The following is a 20,622-nucleotide window of genomic DNA, read 5'->3' as shown; positions in this document are numbered from 1 at the left end:
AGACCTTTATCTATATTTTTTTGTCTATGTTCTCACTCTCCAGTTCTCTCCTTTACCTGATAACCTAGTTTACAGTTTATACCTAGCTTTACCTCAGAGACATTGCCCCCTCCTACACCATCCCTGCAATCCAATGAGCTTCTTTTCTCAGTTGTAATGAAGGATCTTAAGCCCATCACCCCCACTGGGGCATCGGCCACCGACAGCAGTTCGCCAGAGTAGCCTGTCCTAGGCTGAAGGTTGTTGAGTCTTGAAGCCTCTGCTTTTCTTGCAAGACTTCATACATCTTCTCGGTGAAGATCCTCCCTTTCCCAGGGATGAGGTCTTTGGAATGTATGTTGGTGTTTCTGGGTTTTTTACAGGATGGGGTTGCTAGCCCCACGCCCTGTAAAGAATGGTGTTCAACCCAAAATATTAATCACTTCCCACTGAAGCCCTCTGCTGAGTAGATCCAGCATTTTGTGTTTCTTCAATATCTGGCCCTTATCATATTGCAATGTGTGGGTTTTTGATCTACAAAAACTGACTGCTGATTTCCTAATAGCTTTATATAGTTTTGATTAAATGCTGACCTAAGAATTTACTATTCAAATAAGGGACAATAAATACAATGGCATTAAGTATATAAAGATTGATAATTAATATTATAAAAGTGGGAAGATGGCATTAGTATGGATGAGTGCCCAAGGGTCAGCACAGATGTAATGGCCCAAATAGCTTTTTTGCTCTGAGAATGATTAAAATAATGGAAATTTAAACCTGGAATCAAGCTACCACTCCCTTCCGGACTCCTTAGTTCAATTAAATGCCTTGAATTTAGCAGAGAAATAGGTTATCTTGTACATCTGTGCATCCAGGTTAAAAATATGGAACCAAAGGTCTCTTCTATGCACATAAATAATGTTTAAGTATTTGATGACCATACTTGTGGTAAAAACCTGGTGAGTACCTTTGTTTCATGCATTGTCTCAATGACAAAATAACATCAGTTTCTATCAGAAAGGTGTTCAATGCATGACAGCCATTAGATACAGAAGCAGAATTAGGCCATTCAGCCCATTGAGTCAGCTACGAGGAAATCTGCAGGTGCTGGAAATTCAAGCAACACACACAAAATGCTGATGGAACACAGCAGGCCAGGCAGCATCTATAGGGAGAAGCGCTGTCGACGTTTCGGGCCGAAACCGAAACATCTTGACAAAGGGTCTCGGCCTGAAATGTCGACAGCGCTTCTCCTTATGGATGCTGCCTGGCCCATTGAGTCAGCTCCACCTTTTTATTAGGTACAGAAGTGGAACCTGGTGTTGTCTGCTTCTGCATCCCATCCACTTCAAGGTTCAACGTGATGCTCTTCTGCACATCACTGTTGTAATGCGTGGTTATTTGAGTTACTGTTGCCTTCCTGTCAGCTTGAACCAGTCTGGCCATTCTCTTCCGACCTCTCTAGTTAACAAGGCATTTTTGCCCACAGAACTGCTGCTCACTGGATGTTCATTGTTTTTCACACCATTCCTGAAATTCTAGAAACTGTTGTGTGTGATAATCCCAGGAGATCAGCAGTTTCTGAGATACTCAAACCTCCTCATCTGGCACCAACAAACATTCCACAGTCAAAGTCACTTATCTCACATTTGTTCTCAATTCTGATGTTTGTCTGAACAATAAATGAACTTTTTGACCATATTTGTCTGCTTTTATGCATGGAGTTGCTGCCACATGACTGGCTGATTAGGTATTTGCATTAACAAGCAGGTGTACCTAATAAACTGGCCACTGAGTGTACTATCTCTCTCAAACCCAATTCTCCTGTCTTCTCCCCACCTTTGACACACTTACTAATCAAGAACGTACTAAACTCTGCTTTAAATATTCCCAATCCGACAGGAAGCCTCTGAGATGATGAAAGGAGCCCTGAACACAGACAGAGATGGAGGGCCTGTATTGCTGCCCTAAATGACAATGGCGTAATGGGCAGAAACTGGAACTTAAATATACCCACTGAGTGCCTTCACAGCTGCATGTCTTGAAGATCAAAGATGCCATGTGAAGTATTTTTTGTGTACCATGTGGCATGATACAACGGAATGGGATGGCTAGCGTAACACTTCACTGTACCAATGGTAGAGATTCAGTCCCCACTGTTGTCTGTAAGGAGCTTGCAAGTTCTCTCTGTGCACCATGTTGGATTTCTTCCACGTTTCAAAGATGTACGAGTTAGTAATTTCTGGGTATGCTATTTTTGGGTGAGAAGCATACTGACACTTACAGGCTGAACCCCCCACCCCCCAGCACATCCTCGCACTGTGCGTGGTCATTGACCTAAACATATTTCACTGAATGTTTCAATGCACGTGTGACAAATGAAGCATATATTCATTCTGTACTAAAGATTCGGCAAGCACCTCCTCACCATCCACCAGAAGCACGACTTTATTTTCCATTCCCGTTCTGATGTGTCAATCCACGGTCTTCTCTTGTGCCAAGATGAAGCCTCCCTCAGGTTGGGGAAGCAACAATTTATACTCTGTCTGGGTAGCCTCCAACCTGATGGTATGAATAGTGATTTCTCCTTCCAGTGAACAAAATTGCCCCCCTCCCACTCTGACTTTTCCTCTCACCAGCCTATTTATTTCCCCTGGGCCCCTTCCTCCTCCCCTTTCTCCTATAGTCCACTCTCCTCTCCTATCAGATTCCTTCCTCTCCAGCCCTTAGCCTTTCCCACCCACCTCACTTCACCTTCCACCTAGCCTCTTTCCCCTCCCCCAACTTCCCCCTTCCTTCTCAGAGCTGTAGAAGCTCTTGGCCCGAAACATCAACTGTTTACTCTTTTCCATAAATGCTGTCTGACCTGCTGAGTTACTCCAGCATTTTGTGTGTGTGTTGCTCTGGATTTCCAGAATATGCAGTTTCTCGTGTTTACATTTTCACTACTGTATTTTTTTAAACATTTCTGTATGTTCCTTAATTCTCATTATACCTGAAGTGTCCTATATTTTAATTTCATTAAAAGTTCATTAAATTTCATTAAAAGATTACTTCTTTTCTTCTCACACATATTTTGTACAAGAGGACCAGTCTTCACCATTTCTGGTTGATACCTCATCAACCTAGTCTCTTGGTCTTTTCTGAGGCTTACAGTTTCGAGTCTGTCCCAGACCATGCAAAATAATCTACACTGAATGTTTAGTTAAATGCTTCAGATGATTTGCAAATTGTTGCCATTTAGTATTTTTCTTACTAGGTCCAAAATAGATGTGCTGACTTGAAATCCCATTTACCACAGCTTTGACCATTTGCTCATGTCTAGAGACAACAAAGTCGGGAACAATACCAGGAAAAAAATCTTCGCGAGTTTCTTCTCTCCTGTTAGATTACTTCTTCTCCAGCCCTAACCGTTCTGTTCCCACCCACTTGGCTTTACCTATCTCCTTCCAGCTATTCTCCTCCCCCCACCTTTTTATTCTGGCATCTTTCCCCCTCCTTCTCAGATAAATGAAAGGCCTGAGCCTGAAACGTTGACTGTTTGTTCATTTCCGTAGGTGCTGCCTGACCGGCTGAGTTCATCCAGCATTTTGTGTGTGTTAATTTGGATTTCCAGCATCTACAGTCTTTCTCGTGTTTGAGAGTTTCTGTAAGCCATGGGTCCGGGCTCTTCAGGCCAAACAGTCCACGCTGACCACGTTTCCAACCATTTAGTCTCAATTTTCCGCGTTCAGCCCAAATCCCTCTGAGCCCCGCCTCTGCATGTATCTGTCCAAGTGCTTTTAAATGATATTATTGTACCTACTTAAAACACTTCACTGGTAGCTTGTTCCATATACTCACCACCCTGTGCGTGGAAAAAGTTGTCTCTCAGGTTTCTTTCAAATCTTTCCCCTCTCACCCTAAACCTATTAACAAACTCCCCCCTCCCCCCCCCAGTTTTAGACTCTCCAACCCTATGGAAAAGACTGTTAGCATCCACCTTGACTACACCTCTTACAATTTTAAACATTTCAGTCTTGTGTTGAATAACACAACGCAGAGCAGTCAGAAGATGATGTGGTTAGCTGCAGAGAGATTCTATAGGTGCCGGATCACAGTTGTTAATTTTGATCCACTGCTCCCACGAAGCTACAAAGCTTCAGAACGTGGGGAAGTGGAAGTGACCAGGGGAAGAGGCAGTGACATGCTCAAGGCTGGTAGGGAAAGGCGCGGATGAACACGGGACAGTAACTGGTTGTGATGGAAACGCTGTGAGGAGTTCAGTTGTGGTGAAATGCTGTAGGTCACTCTGCCGTTGTGAAAGGTGATATGCTTGTGCAAGTTTTCCTTTGTATTTGAAATGTATGTCGTTTTTACGTTGGTGGTCTCAGCTAATAGTTCAAAAATCCTGTTCCTAAGAATAAAAGGCTTAAAATTCCCTGGCACTCTTCCCTTGAAGTAAAACATATGCAATTTAAAGGTGTTCTGTATCACTGGAGGCCTAAATCTGTGCATCTTGTAAAACATATTTCAGACAGCAAACTCTGTAAATTCAGCTTACAAATTCAGTGAGTAAGAGCATAAGGTTCAATCGGGGTTCAATTCCAGCTGCTGTCTGTAAGGAGTTTGTATGTTCTCCCCATGACCCTGTGGGTTTCCTCTGGACGCTCCAGTTCCTCCCACATTCCAAAGACATATGGATTAGAGTTAGTGTACTGTAGCTGTGCTATGTTGGCACTAGAAATGGGGGCTTGCGGGCTGCTCCCAGCACATCTTCAGACTGTGTTGGTCGTGGACACCAATGACGCATTTCACTGTGTGTTTTGATGAATGTGTGACAAATAAAACTAATTGCCCTTTAATTAAACTAAACATAGTTATACTGTACTGTGTCCAGGAAGAACATGGAAGCTTGAGAGAGGGTTCAGAAGAGATTCGCCAGGATGCTGCCTGTCTTATGAGCAAAGGTCGAGTCGATTTGACATGTCACAGGACAATTTACCATGACCAATTAACCTACTAACTGGGAGGAAACTGGAGCACCCGGAGGAAAGCCACATAGTCATGGGAAAAATGTTCAAACTTCTTACAGACAGTGCCGGGAATTGAACCTGGGTTGCTCATACAGTAAAGTGCTGTGCTAACCACTTGCGTCTGCCTCCAGTACATCCTTAGGTATGTTGGTTGTTAACACAAACATGTTTCGATGTACATATGATAAATAAATCTGAAAGACATTGTGTCCTTCCCACACCCTGTCCCGCCTTATTCCGTCCAATCCCCCTGCCCCTTGCCTCTTGTGAATGCAAATTTACCGAAAATTGCAACTTGCATTTGTTTACCCTTCCCCTTCTTCCCTCAGGGCATGCAGAAAAGGGAGGTGGGCTCTCTCTCCTACTGAGACGTTTCACTGCCACAGTGAACTTTCTTTGTCCCGGGGCCTGATTAACAAAATTTTCCAGAGATCAGGGGTTTGTGAAGTCCACACTGGTGTTCCACGTGGCCGATCCAGTGTGGGTGTGAATAATTAGATTACCTTTAAAAAGGCCTTTGCATTTTATATAAGTCCAGTGTTTGATTTGTAAGTATTTGATGTTCCCTAAATGTTTCCTTCCTGTCTCTCTTGTTCAGGGGAGAAAGAAGATTAATTGTAAGTAAGTCAGAACAGTGTGAAGATTGTGTAACTGGCCTGGTATGGAAACACCAATGCCCGGGAATGGAAAAGTCTACCAGAAAGTGTTGGATACAGCCCAGTTCATCTCAAGCAAAGCCCTCCCCACTATTGAGCACATTTACAAGGAGCACTGCCACAAGAAAGCAGCCTCCATTATCAAAGACGCTCTCCCTCCATTATCCAGGCCACGCTTTCTTCTCACTACAACCATCGGGCAGGAGGTACAGGAGCCTCAGGACCCACACTACCAGGTTCAGGAACAGTTATTACCCGACCATCAAACACCAGAACCGGCGTGGATAACTTTACTCACCTCAACTTCGAACTGATTCCATCACCTGCAGATTCACTTTTAAGGGCCCTTTACAACTCATGTTCTCAGTATAATACACACAATACGCTGGAGGAACTCAACACGTCAGGCAGCATCTATGGAAAGGAAAAATGAGTCGATGTTTTGGGCCGAGACCCTTCAATGTGAACGTGTTCATGTCCACACAGGTTTTTTTGCACAGTTTGACTTCTTTTGCACATTGGTTATTCGTCTGTCTTATGTAAAGACTTCTGTCAATTCTAGCAGATTCTTTTCTGCAGGAAAATGAATCCCAGTGTGTGGTAACGTATACGTACTTTGAAAACAAATTTACTTTGAACTTCTTAATCTTCATGAGCTGCACCCTTCTGGCAAAGGTGATTCCAAGTCCTGACGAAGGGTCTCGGCCCCAAACGTCAACAGTGTTTTCTCCCTATAGATGCTGCCTGGCCTGCTGCGTTCCACCAGCATTTTGTGTGTGTTTCTAAACCTCAAGTTGTTTGGGTTTCGTAAAAGACCTTCGGCAGATTAAGTGGCCACTCCACACTGAGACTCTAATCTCCAGAGACTGATGAAGCAATCAGATCCTTAAATTGATTCCTTTGTGTGTAAATATTTCAGTGGGGGTTCTGTTGTAATTCAAATACTCTCTAACGGATTTTGTTCCTGACTGCTCCCTTGCAAACTGGAAGTTTTCAGTGGAATGGTCTTCTCTGCATAATTCGGTTTTGAGGTGCTGAATAATGACAATAGTGTATTTTGTAGAGGACATTAATGTATGTTCAGTGTCATGGCAACAGTGCTGCCAGAACAGCACCAACAATGGCGTGAGATCCTTCACCAGCAGTCTGAGCCTCCATTCTACCCAAATGCAGTTGTCAAAGCTCCACTGCGCCTTGGGTGAAATTACTTACTGTTAAACTATGTGTATACACTCAGTGGCCACTTTATTAGTTACTTCTCGGACTGATCAACACCTCCACCCATTAGCACACCCCCAAACCCCACCGTCACTGCATACACATCACCTAGTGTCACCTTTATTTGTTTATCTATTTATTTATTGAGATAGCGGAACAGGTTCTTCCAGCCCTTCGAACTGCGTCACCCCACAAACCCCCGATTTAATCTGAGCCGAATCACAGGTCAATTTATAATGACCTATCAACCTACCAACTGGTACGTCTTTGAACAATGGGAGGAAACTGAAGCACCCAGAGGAAACCCACATAGTCGAGGAAAAAGAGAAAAAGTAAACCCACGTGGTCACAGGGAGAAAGTACAAACTCCTTACAGGCAGTGGCAGGAGTCGAATCTGGGTTGCTGGTACTGTAAAGCATTGTGCCAACCACTATGGCACCGTGGCACCCCAGTGGGTACCTCCAGACGAGAAAATCTGTAGATGCTGGAAATCCAAGCAACACACACAAAATGCTGGAGGATCTCAGCAGGCCAGGCAGCATCTACGGAAAAGAATTCAGTCAATGTTTCAGGCCGAGACCCTTCAGCAGGATGGGACAGGACTTGTCCTGTTGAAGGGTCTTGGTCCGAAAAGTCGACTGTACTCTTTTCCATCGATGCTGCCTGGCCTGCTGAGTTCCTCCAATATTTTGTGTGTGTTCCAAAGGGAACCTCTTGTATGTTTGTTGTCTTCTGTTATTGTAGCCCATCTACATTAAAGTTCAATGTGTTGAGCATTCAGACATGCTCTTCTGCGCACCACTGTTGTAAATAGTTACTTGAGTTACTGTCACTTTCCTGTCAGCTTGAACCAGTCTGACTATTCTCCTCTGACCTCTCTCATTAACAAGATGTTTTCGCCACAGAATTGTCACTGAATTTTTTTTTGTTTTTCACACCATTCTCTGTAAACTCTAGATTGATTTGAGTGAAATTCCCAGGAGATCAGTTTCTGAAATACTCAAACCGCCCTATCTGGCACTACCAATCATTCCACAGTCAAAGTCACTTAGATATAAACCCCCCCCCCCCATTCCGATGTTTGGTCTGAACAACATCTGAACCTCTTGACCGTGTCTGCATGCTCTTATGCATTGAGTTTCTGCTGCATGATTGGCTGATTAGGTGATTAGATTAATTGGCACTAATGGGTGTAACTAATAAAGTGGCTACTGAATGTAAGGACCTAGTATTGAACATCCCTGACCTGTGATAGTTTGGTTTTAGAAGCCATTTTGTGAGATGAATTTTATGTATTGATTTAAGTAATCAATACATATATTAATTATGGGAGTTATATGTGAATAATTCATATGAAAATGAATAAATTAAAGGAAGACTTATGCACATTTATTTTCCATATTTTTATACTAGTAAGTTATTATCATCTTACATTCTGTGAAACATTTGGTATAGAATGAGTGGAAAGCAGGAGACTTTTTCCCAGCAGTAAATAGCTAATATGAGGGGGGATCATTTTAAGGTGATTGGAGGAAAGTATAGAGGGGATATCAGAGATAAGTTTTCAAAGGTATGTTTTTTTTTAGAGATAGAGCACAGTATCAGCCCCTTCTGACCCAATGAGCCCACACATCCAATTACACCCATGTGACCAATTAACCTATGAACCTATCTGTACATCTTTGGAGAATGGGAGTTGTGTAATCAGGTGTGTGGACTCATTGGGCTGGAAGGGCCTGTTGCAGTTTTGTATCATTAAATAAAACAAAATACTTGTTTGTCATTTGAGAGTGGGATTTTAATGACGTTTTGACAGTACTGACTTCCAATTCAAGTTTGTTGATAAGCAGTCTTGTCTGGCCACTTCTGAAAACCATCAAGAGTGTGTGTCGCCCAAGAGCACACTTCAATGCTGCCCTCATCTCTATTCATCAATCTGATCTTGGCCCAGAATACTACAGTTCTTCATGGCTTTAAAGACTGTGCAACCTTCTGAATGCCTTCATAGTCTTACCCCTTCTATGGCCTGGAGTGTTTGTAAAAGTGTCCTTGTGCGGGAGATACACCCCGAAAATTCCAGTAACTCTTTAAACAGAATGAGATCACCGACATATGCTGTGAAATTTATTGTTTATATATATATTTATACATAGTTCAAAAAGAGAGCAAAAATAGTGAGGTAGTGTACACAGGTTTATGGACCATTCTGAAATCTGATGGCAGAAGAAGTTGGTCCTAAAATATAGAGTGTGTGTCTACAGACTCCTGAACTTCCTCCCTGATGGTAGCAATAAGAAGAGGGTATGTCCTGGGTGATGGGGGTCCCAGGTGTCTACGCCCACCTGGACAAGCCGGCGAGCAGTGAGGGTCACGTTTTTTGACTTCTCCAGTGCGTTCAATGCCATCCACCCTGCTCTGCTGGGTGAGAAGCTGACAGTGATGCAGGTGGATGCTTCCCTGGTGTCATGGATTATTGATTACCTGACTGGCAGACCACAGTACGTGCACTTGCAACACTGTGTGTCAGACAGAGTGATCAGCAGCACTGGGGCTCCACGGGGGACTGTCCTGTCTCCCTTTCTCTTCACCATCTACATCTCGGACTTCAACTACAACACAGAGTCTTGCCATCTTCAGAAGTTTCCTGATGACTCTGCCATAGTTGGATGCATCAGCAAGGGAGATGAGGCTGAGTACAGGGCTACGGTGGGAAACTTTGTCACTTGGTGCAAGCAGAATCATCTGCAGCTTAATGTGAAAAAGACTAAGGAGCTGGTGGTCGACCTGAGGAGGTCTAAGGCACCGGTGACCCCTGTTTCCATCCAAGGGGCAGTGTGGACATGGTGGAGGATTACAAATATCTGGGGATATGAATTGACAATAAACTGGACTGGTTAAAGAACACTGAGGCTGTCTACAAGAAGGGTCAGAGCCGTCTCTATATTTCCTGAGGAGACTGAGGTCCTTTAACATCTGCCGGATGATGCTGAGGATCTTCTACGAGTCTGTGGTGGCCAGTGCTATCATGTTTGCTGTTGTGTGTTGGGGCAGCAGGCTGAGGATAGCAGACACCAACAGAATCAATAAATTCATTCGTAAGGCCAGTGATGTTGTGGGGGTGGAACTGGACTCTCTGACGGTGGTGTCTGAAAAGAGGATGCTGTCCAAGTTACATGCCATCTTGGACAATGACTCCCATCCACTCCATAATGTACTGGTTAGGCACAGGAGTACATTCAGCCAGAGACTCATTCCACCGAGATGTAACACTGAGCGTCATAGGAAGTCATTCCTGCCTGTGGCCATCAAACTTTACAACTCCCCCCTCGGAGTGTCAGACACACTGAGCCAATATGCTGGTCCTGGACTTATTTCCACTTGGCATGATTGACTTATTATTATTTAATTATTTATGGTTTTATATTGCTGTATTTCTTCACTATTCTTGGTTGGTGCAGCTGTAACGAAATCCAATTTCCCTTGGGATCAGTAAAGTATGTCTGTTCGTCTGTCTGTCTGTCTGTAATGATGGATGCTGCTTTCTTGAGGTATCGCCTTTTGAAAATGTCTTTGATGGTGGGGAGCATAGTGCCCATGGTGGAGCTGGCTGAGTTTACAATCCTCTGCAGCTTTTCCCAATCCTGTGCAGTGGTCCTTCTGTAGCAGACGGCGATGCAGCCAGTTAGAATGCTCTCCACAGTTCATATGTAGCAAATTTTGCTAGACTTTCATTTAATTTACTAGTCTAACAGTTGCAACAGGAAGGTGGTGTGTGTGGAATGCAGAGGATGTTTTCTATGGTGGGAGAGTCTAGGAACAGAGGGTACAACCTCAGACTAGAGGAATGTCCCTGTAGAACAGAGATGAGGAGGAATTTCTTTAGTCAGAGGGTGGTGAATCTGTGGAATTCCTTGCCACAGACAGCTGGGGAGACTAAGTCATTGGGTATATTTAAAGCAGAGGCTGAAAGGTTCTTGATTGCACAAGTTTGGCAAGAACGACGATGGAGCAACATAATTAAATGTTTACGGAGTCATTTTAGTAACTGTGCATGCTGGGAAGTGGCAACATGGGAGTGATGAACCGGGCCTAGCAAGACGTGCTTGAAAGCTCACGCCCAAGAGTGAGCCCTCCGCAAATAGGAGGCCCTATTTACCCCGATTTACCCCGCAATCAATCGGCCGCATCCATACTTTCCAATCCTCCCAATCGATCCAAATCTGTTCGAAAGGGGCAAATAACTCTACTGAAATTGGTTTGTTATTGTCAGATATAGCACAGTACAGTGAAAAGCCTATTTGAATACTGTTCATACAAATCAATTAATTACACAGTGCATCAAGGTAGATAACTGAATAGAGAATAGACAGCCAAAGAGAGAGTGGAGTACAGGCAGACAATAAGGCGCAAGGCCAATACGAGGTCGATTGTGAGGTCATCTCATCAACTGTTCAACAGTCCTACAACAATGGGGCAGAAGCTGTCCTTGATCCTGATGGTATGAGTTTCAGGCTTTTGTATCTTCTGGCTGAGGGGAGAGCCGAGAAGAGAGAAGGTCCAGGGTACCTGGGGTGAGAGCACTCATGGATCACCACAAATTTCACTCTCTTTCACCCTTCTCAAGCTTCAGGACCCGGTAAAGACTTTTAACCTCCCCATGGATCCTGAGGAAAGGTTGCACAGCACAGAAACAGGCCCTTCAGCCCAACTTGTTCATGCTGACCAAACTATAGAAGAATAGAGGGGTGTCCTTTTAGAACAGAGATGAGGAAGAACTTCTTTAGCCAGAGGGTGGTGAATCTGTAGAGGCCAAGCCTTTATATATATTTAAGGCAAAGGTTGATAGATTCTTGATTGGTCAGGGCATAAGGGGTTATGGGGCAGGGGGAAGGAGATTGGGGCTAAGAGGAATATTGGGCCAGTCATGATGAAATGGTAGAGCAGACTCAATGGGCCAAATGGCCTAATTCTGCTTCTATATCTTATGGACTTATGGAAAGGAAGTACAAGCTGGAAGGTGATAGGTGGAGGAATGGCACTGAGCACTTGATTAGTCAGGGCATGAAGGAGACTGGGATTGAGAGGGAAAATAATCAGCAATGATGGAATGCTGGAGCAGACTCGATGGGCCAAATGGCCTAATTCAGCTCCTATGTCTTATAATAATAAAAAACTGTATTACAGTCTGCACACACACACACACACACACACACACACACACACACACACACACACACACACACACACACACACACACACCAGACTTCCAAATATATGTAACCCCCTGTGTCGCCTCAGGCTCGCTCAGCTCGTTCTCGTCTGGGGGGAGCAGCCTTCGGCCCCGCCAAACTGGGTAATCAGCTGGTGTGGATGCTGTGTGATGTCCCCGCCTCACCCAAAAACAGACAGTACACCATATGCGATTAAATGAGTACAATTTATAAAGATTACTATAACTAAATGATTAATAAAGATACAGTATATATGAAGAAAAAAAAATAAAAAGGCGCCAAACTTATCAAAGTCCAAACCACTTCGTGCACAACCGTTGGAGCTCAATTACTGAAGTCTTCTGGCCACCATTCGATCCCCTCCGAACTCCTCGACTTGCAGCTCAGGACCACCTGAAGTGGTCAACCAAGCACATCTAGCTTCATCTCCTCTCCTCAGAGTACCTCCTGGCCTCGGACCCCCGCTTGGGGTCCGTTCCTCGCCCAGTTTACAGCATTGCGTCCTCTCTCTCTCACCCCCTTGCACTGATCTCCCCAAAAGCCCGCCAACAATAGCTTACAGACTCAGAAGAAAGAACAACATGAATCCCAATTGGTTTCAAAGGAATATAATTCTCGTTATCAGTAAATTTTAACCCAAACAAGCTTCCAGCACTCTCTCGCAACAAAGAAGCAATCCCGCTTTTAGCAAAACAAAGAAACCATTTTGATTACATGCACAGTAACAAAGAAAAAAGCAGAAACCCCCTTTACACTCTTCCTCCACCAAATAAAAGTCATGTCCTCATGACTATTAAATACCTCGCTGTGGCGACCCATTTCCTGGCGCATCCGAACCGACTCACAATTAGATAGCCTACGGGGATTTGCGAGCACAGAGCTTTGGAGCCTCTGCGCCATGGGGGGCCGGTTGAGGGAGGCTTAAAAGTGAGGCTGAAGTTTTCGAATAAAGTTTTTTCCTTCGACTGCACACCGCTACAATTGGTGACCCCGACGGTCCAAACGATTTTTGGACCAGAAATGTCTGACGCCGCCTCTGTTCATGCGGTTTCGTTGAAACTGCCAGGTTTCTGGACACAGCGCCCGGACCTATGGTTCCAGCAAGCCGAAGCCCAATTCTACGTTCGCCAGATCACCTCAGAAGACACCCGCTACTACTACGTGGTGAGCTCCCTCGACCAGGACACAGCGGCCCAGGTCGCGGAGTTCGTACAGTCGCCCCCGGCAGACGGCAAGTACACGGAATTCAAAGCCCTGCTCCTCAGGACTTTCGGACTCTCACGGCGCGAGCGGGCTGCCCGTTTACTGCACCTGGATGGCTTGGGCGACAGACCTCCATCGGCTTTAATGAATGAGATGTTGTCTCTGGCCGACGGACACACATGCCTCATGTTTGAGCAGGCATTCCTGGATCAGCTGCCCGAGGACATACGCCTGCTGCTATCCGTCGCGGATTTCAGTGACCCCCGGAAGGTGGCAGCCCGGGTGGACTTGCTGTGGAACGCCAAAAAGGTGAGCGGGGCGTCCATCGCACAGATCTCCCAGCCACGCTCCCAGCAGCAAACCAGTCCAGGACCGGCCGCAGAGCCCGCCAACCCCCGGCCCAATGAACACTGGTGCTTCTACCACCAGCGGTGGGGCGCAGAAGCCCGCCGTTGTCGCCCGCCCTGCAAGTTCCCGGGAAACGCCAGGGCCAGCCGCCGCTGATGGCTACGGCGGCTGGCCATCGGGATAGCCTCCTGTATGTGTGGGATAGAAGGTCGGGACGCCGGTTTTTTGGTTGATACTGGGGCTGAGATCAGCGCTTTACCTCCGACGAGTTACGACACCCGCAGCAGGGCACCGGGTACCCCCCTGAGGGCAGCACAGTAAGGACCTATGGCACCCGTCTGGTGCAGCTACAGTTCGGCTCCAGCCAGTTCACGTGGGACTTCACACTGGCCGCCGTAGCCCAGCCGCTTCTGGGTGCGGATTTTTTGCGGGCTCACAGCCTACTGGTCGACCTGCCCAGGAAGAGACTGGTACACGCCGAGACCTTTCAGACGTTCTCCCTGGGTGCAGCCCAGTTGCCAGCCCCTCACCTCGGCTCCATCAAGCTGTCCGACAACGACTTCACCAGGGTCCTGGCGGAGTTCCCATCGGTTCTGGCACCGCAGTTCACAGCGGCCATGCCCAGGCACGGCGTACAGCACCACATCCCGACCCAGGGACCATCCCTCCACGCCCACGCTCGGCGGCTTCCCCCGGACAAGCTCCGACTGGCGAAGGAGGAGTTCCAGAGGATGGAGGAATTGGGGATCATCCGGCGGTCCGACAGCCCATGGACCTCCCCCCTGCACATGGTGCCCAAAGCGACGGGGGGCTGGAGACCGTGCGGCGACTACCGCAGGCTGAACGAGGCTACCACACCGGACCACTATCCTGTGCCGCACATTCAGGACCTTGCGGCAAACCTGCACGGCGCACGGATCTTCTCCAAGGTAGATCTCGTCCGAGGGTACCATCAAATCCCGATGCATCCTGACGACGTCCCCAAAACAGCTCTCATCACCCCTTTCGGCCTTTTCGAGTTCCTCCGCATGCCGTTCGGCCTTTAAGAATGCCGCACAGACGTTCCAGCGGTTAATGGACGCGGTGGGACGGGACCTGGACTTCGCGTTCATCTATTTGGATGACATCCTCATAGCCAGCAGCAGTCGTCAGGAGCATCTGTCCCACCTCCGTCAACTCTGCGCCCGACTGAGTGAGTACGGTCTTACAATCAACCCCGCCAAATGCCAGTTCGGACTCGATACCATTGACTTCCTGGGCCACAGGATTACTAAAGACGGGGCAACCCCTCTGCCCGCTAAGGTAGATGCGGTCCGCCTCTTTCCCCGACCCACCACGATCAAAGGCCTTCAGGAATTCGTAGGTATGGTCAATTTCTACCGCCGCTTCCTCCCTTCAGCTGCCCGGATCATGCGCCCCCTGTTCGCCCTGATGTCGGGTCTGAGCAAGGACATTACCTGGGACGAGGAGTCCGCCGCCGCTTTCGTTCAAACGAAGGAAGCTTTGGTGGACGCCGCAATGCTAGTACATCCCAGAATGGACACCCCTACCGCCCTCACAGTGGATGCATCAAACACGGCAGTTGGTGGGGTGCTGGAGCAACTCATCGCTGGTCGCTGGCAACCCCTAGCGTTTTTCAGCAAACACCTGCGACCACCCGTGCTTAAGTACAGTGCTTTCGACCGGGAACTGTTGGCGCTCTACCTGGCAATCCGGCATTTCAGGTACTTCCTAGAAGGTCGGCCCTTCACCGCGTTCACGGACCACAAACCGCTTACCTTTGCGTTTACGAAAGCGTCCGACCCCTGGTCGTCCCGCCAGCAACGCCACCTGTCCTACATCTCTGAATACACGACGGATGTCCGGCACGTCTCAGGTAAGGACAATGTCGTGGCGGATGCGCTCTCTCGCCCTACCGTTCATGCCCTTTCCCAAGGGGTAGACTTTGAGGCACTGGCAGAGGCGCAGCAGGCGGATGAGGAGATTCCGAGTTACAGAACCGCAGTCTCCGGTTTGCAGCTCCAGGACCTCCCCGTAGGCCCGGGTGAGAGGACCCTACTCTGTGACGTCGCCACCGGCCAGCCCCGTCCAGTCGTCCCGACAGCATGGCGGCGCCGCGTTTTCGACTCCATTCATAACTTGGCGCATCCCTCCATCCAGACAACTGTCCGGATGGTTTCCAGCAGGTTCGTTTGGCACGGACTCCGCAAACAGGTCAGTGAATGGGCCAAAACGTGCATGCACTGCCAGACGGCCAAGGTGCAGCGGCACACCAAAGCCCCACCACAGCAGTTCCATCCCACCCACCGGCATTTCGACCACATTCATGTGGATATCGTGGGCCCCCTGCCAGTGTCGGCCCCCTGCCAGTGTCTACCTCCTGACTATCGTGGACTGGTTCACAAGATGGCCAGAGGCGGTCCCGCTCACCGACACCACCTCTGAATCTTGCGCCCGAGCCCTGATCGCCACCTGGATATCTCGCTTTGGTGTACCAGCCCACATTACCTCCGACAGAGGTGCCCAGTTCACCTCCAGCCTGTGGTCAGCTATGGCCAGCCTTTTGGGACTCAGCTGCACCACACCACTGCCTACCACCCACAGTCGAACGGGCTAGTGGAGCGTTTCCACCGTCACCTGAAGTCGGCCCTCATGGCCCGCCTGCGAGGAGCCAACTGGGCGGACGAGCTTCCCTGGGTCCTACTCGGCATCCGCACAGCGCCCAAGGACGACCTGCACGCCTCGTCGGCCGAGTTGGTATACGGCGCGCCCCTGGTCGTCCCCGGGGAGTTCCTACCAGCCCCAAGGGGGCAAGAGGAAGAACCCGCAGCAGTCCTGGGCAGACTACGCGAGAAGCTCAGTAACCTGGCCCCCATACCCACTTCACAGCACGGGCGGCACCCAAAGACCTACAGAACTGTAAGTTTGTGTTTGTACGAAGGGGCAGGCATCGGCCGCCGCTGCAGCGGCCATACGAGGGGCCGTTTATGGTTCTCCGGAACAACGGGTCCACGTTCGTGCTGGACGTTGGGAGGAAAGAGGAGGTTTTCACGGTGGACCGCCTCAAACCGGCCCATGTGGACCTGGCGCAACCGGCCGAGTTTCCGGCGCCTCGGCGCAGAGGCCGACCTCCCAAGCAGGTTCTGGCCCAGACTGTGGACTTTGGGGGGTGTATCGCCGGTTCTGGGGGGGGGGGTTATGTGGCGACCCATTTCCTGGCACATCCGAACCGACTCACAATTAGATAGCCTACGGGGGTTTGCGAGCACAGAGCTTTGGAGCCTCTGCGCCATGGGGGGCCGATTGAGGGAGGCTTAAAAGTGAGGCTGAAGTTTTCGAATAAAGTTTTTTCCTTCGACTGCAGTTACCGACTCCGTGTTGTAATTTTAGCGCTGCGTTTAGCACACCGCTACATCGCCACCTTTCCTGCCAACACACCGTAACCCAAGCACAAACAGTGACAACTCCTCCCCACACAGTAAACCTCATGCCCTCAGGCGCTACATAGGCCAACTATCTGGGAGTTCCCTAACCCTTCTGAGACCTCCGTACCCCCTCACCTAAACCCTTCAGGCTCGGGCACAACTGGGGATACCTTGGGCCCACTACCAACTCCTCTCTCAACCTCTCACTCATGCCCCCCACTACACACAGCTAACCCTCCCCACTACACCTGACTCAGTGGGAGAAGGGCCAAAGGTCTCTTCCTCAATCAAGGGAAAGTCAGCAAAAGGCAGCATGTACCACACATCCAGCGCATTATCCATCGAATCTGTATTCTTCCTCATGACTTCTTCTGGATCAACTTTCTCCAGTCTCTCTGTCTTCATTTCAAACTTGATTCTGTAGAGACAGTCACTCACGAGCTGTGACCTTTGCCAGCTCTAGCACGTGTCCAGAAAACACTTTAACTCTGTCGTTCTCAGCCGCTCCTACAACGACCTCACTTCATATTCTCCTGAGGCAAGTCCAAATACCAAGAGATCATCCACATACACCAAAATTCCAAACGCCTCCACATCCCCTATGGTCTTCCACCTGCCTAGCAGGAAGGTTGCAAGGGCTCCAGATATGCCCTGTGGCATCTTTTGGGACCGGAAAGACTCCTAGGGAATTTATAACAGCCGTCTTCTCCTTGTCGGCCCCACTCATCGGGATCTGGCAACATCCACTCCTCAGATCCAGCACCTTAAACCACTTCGCAACATTCAGACAGGCCATCGCCTCTTCGGCCCTCAGGGCCATATTCTGGTCACTGACAGTGCGCTTTTTCAGTGCAATATAATCCACACACACGCTGCCTACGTCTTCCTTGGCTTCAGGGGCCAGTCGCTGCAACCTCTCTTTCTCCGAGGTGTCTTCAGCGGTCAACTCCTCTCCCTCGTGGTATTTCGCAGCGTCCACGAAGAGAGTGTGACCCTCAGATACTTCCCCCAGGCCGTACCACCACCGGCTCTTGTTTGAATTCAGTATCGGCTCAATGCTGCTACACACGTCCACAGAAGCAGCTCGAAACTCTGGGTGCATCGACAATGCCTCCAAACAACGCTCATCCGCCTCCTCCAGGCAGGCCCCCAAGCACACCAGCAGGATATTGGTTCTCTCTAGAAATGAAACACTGCCCGTCTCAACAGTGTCCGGACACATCAGCATTAACGATTCACGAACCTCAGTCACCTCCACATTTGCCTCGTCTGGACAATCACCGGCACTGGTACCCCAAATCTCCAGTGTCCTCAATGTCGTCAAGGGTAAATGCTTCCAGTAATGGTTATAAAACAAACTGTACAGCAACTTAACCGGCGTCCCGGTGCTGGAGGATGGCTTTAACTTGACTTCCATCCATCCGTAATAACACCTGTGCGCTTGGTCCCTCTAATCCAGGGGCGGGCAAACTTTTTGACTTGAGGGCCACAAAGGGTTCTAAAATTTGACAGGGGGGCTGGACCAGGAGCAGATGGATGGAGTGTTTTGGTAATACACCTCATAAGAGAAAATAAAATATCATGGGATATGTAGAAAACATGTGCTTTAATTTCAATTGAAAATGAACAAATGCATTACAACAAAATATCTGTCTTTGAAGTCCCATGGTATTTAGCTATTTATTGAACTGACTTTTAAAACACTGAAAATTAAATGAATAAAATACAGCTTTTTTTAATAGTAACAGTTATTATTTTAAAGCACTGAAAATTCTGTTATCCTTCAAGATATTATCATCATCACTCTCCTCCTGACTGTCTTTATTTCAAAAACGGTAGGAGATGCAGGTCTACTTGTCCTGCTCCTTCTTATTCAATTGTTCCCTGTGCCAAAACTCAACAACGACCCGCACAATGACAAAGCAGGGAGAGCGCGCTGGTATGCGGAGCTCTGTGCTCGCAAATCCCCGCAGGCGATCTCCCTTAGCCGGAACGCTGGCTAATTGTGAGCCGGTTCGGGTGTGCCAGGAAATGGGTCGCCACAAGGTCACAAAGTAAAGCGCAAATGTGGAGTAATACGCTGCACCTCAACAAAGGTCAATGTATATAGAGTGTGTCATCTATTGGGAAAACGCCAGAATTGTGGGGAGAAAACGTTAACAAGGTTTATTAATATAATTTCATCAAGTTCTGCGGGCCCGATTAAAAAGCTTAACGGGCCGTAGTCTGCCCATGCCTGCTCTAAGCCTTCAGGAATAGGGTCTGCTCCTTTCGGAAGTTCCTTGGTACATTGCTGGGAACGTGCTCCCCCAGAGACCCTCTGGGCCTCCTCTAAGTTTCCCTACACCCCTCTGATCAACGGAACAACTGATCCCCTTGACAGATCCCCTTGGCACCGCAAGCAATTTATCTGGCCCCCTAGCCAAAAGGGATACCCTAAAAACTTTCCACCAATCTCCTGCCACGGATATGATAAGCCCCCCAGCTGCGGCATTTGACTTTCAGTTGAACCAAATACATTTTCCCACACTTTCCCAGAACTGGCAGCTGTCACTTCGAGGTAATTGCGCTCGACAGTTCTAACAACGTCATCAGCCCGCCTACTCAAACTTTCAACCAATCCCTGTCGCTTTCCCTCAGCCAGGCACTGCCACTCACCCAACACACACGCAGTGATAACCAGCAATCGCACACCCACAAAGGCACACCAGCTCTTCGCTGCAGACATAATTTAAAGAGGGTGATCACACAGCTTCCACAGAAATCAATCCCGGACGAGCCCCCACAATGTAACCCCCTGGGTCGCCTCAGGCTTGCTCAGCTCGTTCTCGTCTAGGGGGAGCAGCCTTCGGCCCCGCCAAACTGGGTAATCAGCTGGATGCTGTGTGATGTCCCCACCTCGCCCGAAAACAGACAGTACACCATATGCGATTAAATGAGTACAATTTATAAAGGTTACTATAACTAAGTGATTAATAATGATACAGTATATATGAAGAAAAAAAATAAAGAAAAGGCGCCAAACTTATCAAAGTGCAAACCACTTCGTGCACAGCCGTTGGAGCTCAATTACTGAAGTCTTTTGGCCACCATTCGATCCCCTCCGAACTCCTCGACTCGCAGCTTAGGACCATCCGAAGTGGTCAACCAAGCACATCTAGCTTCATCTTCTCTCCTCGGAGTACCTCCTGGCCTCGGACCCACGCTTGGAGTCCGTTCCTCGCCCAGCTTACAGCATTGCGTCCTCTCTCTCTCACCCCCTCGTGCCGATCTCCCCAAAAGCCCGTCAACAAAAGCTTACAGACTCAGAAAAAAGAACAACATGAATCCCAATTGGTTTCAAAGGAATACAATTCTCGTTATCAGTAAATTTTAACCCAAACAAGCTTCCAGCACTCTCTCGCAACAAAGAAGCAATCCCGCTTTTAACAAAACAAAGAAACCATTTTGAATACATACACAGTAACAAAGAAAAAAGAAGAAACCGCCTTTACACATACATATATAGATGGTACGTGTTTATATATATATATTGTGTGTGTG

This window comes from Hypanus sabinus, chromosome 9 (genome assembly GCF_030144855.1).
Source record: "Hypanus sabinus isolate sHypSab1 chromosome 9, sHypSab1.hap1, whole genome shotgun sequence".
Taxonomy (NCBI): Eukaryota; Metazoa; Chordata; class Chondrichthyes; order Myliobatiformes; family Dasyatidae; genus Hypanus; species Hypanus sabinus.
This window is presented reverse-complemented; position numbering follows the sequence as displayed.